The sequence below is a fragment of the Larimichthys crocea genome, chromosome XVIII, assembly GCF_000972845.2.
Source record: "Larimichthys crocea isolate SSNF chromosome XVIII, L_crocea_2.0, whole genome shotgun sequence".
Taxonomy (NCBI): domain Eukaryota; kingdom Metazoa; phylum Chordata; class Actinopteri; family Sciaenidae; genus Larimichthys; species Larimichthys crocea.
Window position 1 is genome coordinate 1,637,638 of NC_040028.1, and position 6,381 is coordinate 1,644,018.

The 6,381-nt window shown below is 40.6% G+C and overlaps 1 protein-coding gene across 2 annotated transcripts in view; it reads right to left on the reverse strand.

Annotated features, from left to right (window-relative positions):
- Window positions 1-6,381, reverse strand: part of satb2 (SATB homeobox 2) — a 43,533-nt gene that overhangs the window by 22,662 nt on the left and 14,490 nt on the right. The gene's annotated exons all lie outside the window — the stretch shown is intronic.

Here is a 6,381-nt window from a genome sequence, read left to right on the forward strand (position 1 = left end):
TATCATACAAAGACACACAGTCACACAGTCAGAGGTTTTCATGGGGACTGGCTGAAGCTGTGAAAACTAAACAAAGCTAATCGCATTACTATCCTCGAAATGAGATCCAGACGGGTCCAGAGAAGTCTCTCTCTCTCTCTCTCTCTCTCTCTCTCTTTATCCCCTTTTTCCTTTCTCCCTCCCTCCCACCTCCATATATATTGTCCTCCCTCACTTTCTTTCTCCTTTCTTTAGATTTATCTTCTCTGCAGGTCTCTCTCTCTCTCTCTCTCTCTCTCCCTCTCTCTCTCTCTCTTTCTCTCTCTCTCTCTCTCTTGCTCTCTCTCTCTATCTCTATCTCTACATTCACTCGTTTGTTCCCTTCGACTTGTTTATATCTCAGTTATATCTTTGATTGCACTCAGGCCCGAGCTGTGTTCTTAATTATCTGGTCATATGGGGGGAGCATCATTTAATCCACTATGAACAAAATGGACCGGACCCCTCAGGGCAGTGAAGGACCCCAGAGGATCCCGAGACCACCATGAGAACGTTTGAGAACCCAAAGTGAGCCAGATAAGCTGTATGACAGTAGTCACTTTCAGTACATCTGAGCCACATGAAGACGATCTTTTTCAATGGAAGCTTTGTTTTCATTTATAGAATGTGATGTCAAATGTTTGTGTGACAATTATCCACATTTTATACTTCAGACTTATATTAATAACACATGAGAGTTTATCTCACAGGAAGCACATATTTACACCACATTTCACATGTGATATGGACATACACAGACATGCAAGAAGTAAATAGACACCTTCATTTAAATTCAAATTAAAGGTGTTTACTTCCTGCATGTCTGTGTACATTTTATAAATTCACATGATACAGGCAATGATTTCCTCTAAAAACATCTGCTTCAAATGTTATATCACATTTAATATTTTAATATTTATGTGACAAATTATCATGTAAAATTGTCTCGGTGGTCACTCTCTATTTTGAAAACTGTTGCACACGTTTGTTTTGTTTTTTGTCTAAGAGAAGATGTCATCAAATACATTTTAAAGAGATGGAAGAAAACACTCACATTTTATGACACAGAGGAAAACACTCAGTCCATCCTCCTCCCCATTTTTTCGTACTTTTTCTTCTTTTTATTCACACACACACACACACACACACACACACACACAAAGGAACTCTTTCTACTTTCTATCTTCAACATCCGCACATCTGAAAATAAGTCATAACAATTTCCCTAATGCCAAGTCGGGTGGAAGCAAATGCGTGAATAAGCAGACAAACACCAACTCTCAGAGGACACATGACAGCACACAGAGAAGTGGACATGTACATGTACCAGCTTGCATGCAAGCACACACACACACACACACACACACACACACACACACACACACACACACACACACACACACACACACACACACACACACACACACACACACAAACACACACTCACAGTGTGATGGTAAATGCATTAATAATTGATCCATCATTTTGGTCTGCTGTTCAATGGGCTCTGCTTCTTGTCCACATTTAAAAGTAGAAATCATTGTTCCCATTTCCACATTAAAATTCCACCTCCCAGAGACATGCTTTCATGTGGCCTGCTGGTGGCTTGGCTCATGTCTGAGTGTGCCCATCCACACAAATGCAAATCCGTACACAAACACACACTGATGTCTCTGACTCCTCTCATCAACACTCGCGCAGGCTTGCACGCATGGATGCCTTTGTGTGCGCACACACACACACACACACTCACAAATACACGTGTACACACAGTAATCCCATTGTCCCATGCTAGAATAAGTCTTAATGGTCGAAGCAGCCTGCACACGCATGCGAGTCTTCTCCCAAACTGGTTCCAGGTTCCACCCCTGGCACACACTGAGGTAAACCCCATAAGCCTGACTCACCCCTATCATCCGTCAGTGTGCACTAAGGAACTCCTCTTCATGAAAGCCTGCCTCGCTGTCACTTCAGACTCTGCTCTTCTCTGCTGAAACGCTTCTGAAATACTCGTCTGTTAAAGAATGTGCAAGAGTTTGAAGCGTCCACAAAAAGAACAGCAGCCTGAGAAACGGCAGCAAAGAGTTTCAGGCATGTTCATATTTGAAGGAAAAAACAGATCATTCTAATGAGGAATCATTTATCTAATGTTAGTAAGTTTGTCTTTATTAGCAGTTAATTATGTCATTTAATGCTTCATTGAACATTAATAAGACTTTAATAAAAACAACATTTGAGTTTCCACGTAGTGAAAAATTAATTAGTTTAATTTTTATCATTTCTGTTTAATTTAAAATACGGACCTCATAGTCCATTGCATGACAACAAAGTCAAAATAACACTGAATGCACAACTATGACAAGTAGAACCAAGAGGTTAGTCTGTGGTGGATGATTTTATTAAGGCTAACCTGGTTCTTTTTTAAAGGGGCACTCCACTGATTTAATATGACGCTCAGTGGACTACAAAATGATGGCAGGAAAGAAATTTACTTGACAGGGAGACTCTAACAAATTCAGTTGCATTATGGGAATTGTAGGATGTACCATTTTTGGATTTTCATAATCTGATCCTTTATGATCATCTGACAGCGAGTGTTTCTTTTTCCGTCTGACTTCTTTTTACTGCACGGTAACTACATAGCTTATTATTATCGACATGATTAATACTTTAAAACTTGATAAACCAGACTTCTCCTTTAGATTGGAATTAAAGACAAATGCAGGTAATGTATGAATCTTAATAATGGACATTTAGTGATTTATAAATGTTAATAAATACAGAATTAGAATACTCTATTCATTGAATGGCATCCTGCAAGAACCAAGACTGCAACTGAGAAAAGGTCTGCAGTCAGACGTCCAGCAGACTGCTGACATGGTCTGCAGCAGTGACCCTTTGTGGCCTGTTAGACGTGGCACTGCAACAATGCTCTCTCTACCCCACCACCACCACCACCACCCCAACCCCCACCTCTCTCTCTCACTGACCACTGTTAACTGTTCACTGACTAAAGCCGTAAAGTACAGGTCTGCTCCCATCCATTCTATAAAAACCTTCAGACCCTTATAATTGAAATAAACAATATCTCCCAGTTAATTACTGGGCTAAGCTAATTAAAGAAAGGCCGTGGTCCTCGGCAGGGACTTTAAATACACCGCTGGGACACAAGAATGCAGGACACAATTCAAACAGGGAGAAAATAGCTGGGACTCTGTGTAATTTTGGTTGTGGACCGCAGGGGAAAAATGTATAATTTAAGCCAGAAATTATTCATTTAACATAAACGCTTGTTTTAAAAAACAAAAAGTATTCATTTGAGAGAAGCTGGGGGGAAGTGTGTGTGTGTGTGTGTGTGTGTGTGTGTGTGTGTGTGTGTGTGTGTGTGTGTGTGTGTGTGTTTTGTCTGTGATACTGCATGACTACACAGTATTCTATGCCGAGCGTATGCAAGCTTTAGTATGAGCATGTGCAAATGCATCTTTGCACAAGTTAAGTAAAGTTTACAACTATGCGCGTGCCTGGGAGTGTGTTCTGTAAGCACACACACACACACACGTTGTAAGTGAACAGCGCTCAGGATGATTCTGTGACTTTGTTTGTGTAGAGTTGTGATGTCCCGTTTAGTCTTGCCTTTGAAGCCCCTGGTGTGGTGCTTTTAGAGGGGAGCGCATTGATGTGGACAGGGGACCAATGTGGCTCGCTGTTTTCCATACACACTGATGAGACAGACAGAGAGGGACCTCCCCTGATACTTGGCAAAAACATTGAAGCTAAAAGTGCTACTAATGGCATTCATGTGCAAACCGTAACAAACACTGGCCATAGAATTCAGTGAGCTATTTTAGGCCATCAGCGTAAGATAATGTGTGGGACTCACTTTGACAGGCCATCTGAACCAAAACAAAAAATATATAACCAGCTGACAGGAACAAGTTAATAAATCATGATAAGATATTATTAATATTAATCTCCAGGACGTCAATCTGACTTTTGATGGATGTTTAAATGGAAAGTTCCAGTTATGTTTTTTGCCTTTTCCCCCAATGTTAATATGACATTTCAAATCAATTTCAAATCAATTTTATTTGTATAGCCCAAAGTCACAAAGTGCCTCAGAGGGCTTTACAATCTGTACAGGGAGTGACACCCTCTGTCCTTAGACCCTCGGTTTGTTTGTCTCATGCATTAATGTGAGAAAGGTTCCATCAGATCCTACGGAGCGATTATGGATGTATTATGGATCCATGAGGAGCCTTTGAAACAGCTGACATGTTACATGTGTTATCTAGGTCAGAACTTCCATCTCTCTTTAAGAGCTTCAGCTCTCTTTCCAAAAAGGCATTTGTTTTTGTGAAATTAAAGTTTTTTCAAACTTTGCCGTTTGCATCAAACTTTTTTAATGCGACGCTTCAAAATCCGTTTATGGGAACACGACTAGAGCTGAAGTAAATTTATTTTCTAAAACTGAACTGCTGAACTGAAAAAGTCTGGACTTGCCACATGTGAGTAAGTGAAGTCAGACAGCTTTCAGTTCAGGATATCTTGAGCCAGTATTCTATTGAAATACTGCTCTATTGATTGTTAAATAGTTCATGGAAAAAAATGTTTCAGCTCGTGTGAACTGAGCTGCTTCAGCTGGTTTTAGGATGGGCATGGTGGGGAAAACAGAAAGGTGGAGGTCGAGAGTACACAGTCTGCTGCAGGTGGGCTGGAGGCCTGATAAGAGCTGCTGGCCTTGAGGCTGTAAAGGGATTACCTGTGGCGGTGTGTTTATGAGATGGGGAGAACACACACACACACACTCACGCACACATGCAATCTCATACACAATGTCTGCATACTCATGGGTCTACAGACTTAATTTGAACGAGACCTGATGGGGATGACACACACACACACACACCCACACGCATACATGCAAACACTCGGGCGAGATTTCAAACAGATGGGGATCTCCCACCATTTTTCAGTCTATTGCAATAGCCATGTTGCTCACTGTCGCTCTGTTGTTACCATTTCATATCCATGTGAGGCAACTTCCCCAGATGGAATTTTCTGCATACTTGAGAAAAGACAGCAGTAAATGACACTGTCCTGTTGCAGATGACTACCATGTGTGCAACAATAAATTACGGAGTTTTTCTTTTCCTCTGCTTCATAAACATTCTCACACATACTGTACACACACATACACACACACATGCTCGCTCACACACACAGCACAATGTATTTTTGTCTTGCGGAGACATTCCTGTCCAGCTCTTTGTTGTGTCTTTAATGAGTTTTACAGGCTCTGTCTGTGTCTTAGTTGTGTTTTTTGAAACATTCTTGTGCTTATTGCCACCGTAACAGTACAGTGTCTGCTCTAAATAGACGATCTCACATCCAATTCTGTTCTCAGGCCGCTGATTAGAGGGAGAGTCTCCTTTCAAAGATCATTCTCATCTTGACCCCTAAGCTGCATGCTATTTAATTCTGAGTCAGAAGTACCAGAGTTTACAAAGCAAGAGAAACATGGTGGTTACAAAGTCATGACTATTATTAATAGCCTTGATGAAACCATCTTCATACTAACAGAAAGAGGCAGCATGACCTCAGATATTCAGCTATTTAAATGATAGTTTAGTGGCAGGATTATTCTGTCTGCCAAGCCTAAAAAGTTGGTCGTTTTACAGCCATGTTTTATTAATTTAGACAGCATCGTTGTTGCATCTAGTCCACGACTGCTACTCAACAGTCAAGTTTACATTTATAGAAAGTTTGACACTTTGAGAGATATGCTCATTCTTTTTAACAGAGAATATGAATGCCACTCTCATGGCTGTATGGTAAATATGTAGCTGTTACCAGCAGTCAGCTAGTTTAACACAGAGACTGGAAAGTAACAAAATCTGCTCCTCTAAAGCTCACAGCATAACACGTTATATCTCAGGAGGAGGGGTCAGTAACTTCCTGAAGTCTCCCCTGGTTACCTGGCAACTGCTCCTTGCCAAGAAATATCCCAAAAAACATTTATATGAGAGAGATACTTTGTTAATTAGTGAAGTTTAGAGGTGTTGGTAGAAAAATATTTTCTTTGGATAGAGCCAGGCTAGCTGTTTCCACCTGCTTCCAGTCTTCATGCTAAGCTTCATATAAAGCTTCATATAGCCTTAATGAGAGTGAGCTCCTCATTAAACTAACTACTCATTCAAGGATGCAGAGAGATTTAGGATGCATGCCTGTATCTAGAAATTAGAGACACCACTAGTATATATTTCAGTATATCTGGACAAATTTCAAATTTCAAAATGTTTCACTTGACTTCTGTCCCTGTCAGATGCTCTAAAATCTCTGCTTGCTCAGTAGTCATAGTGCTTT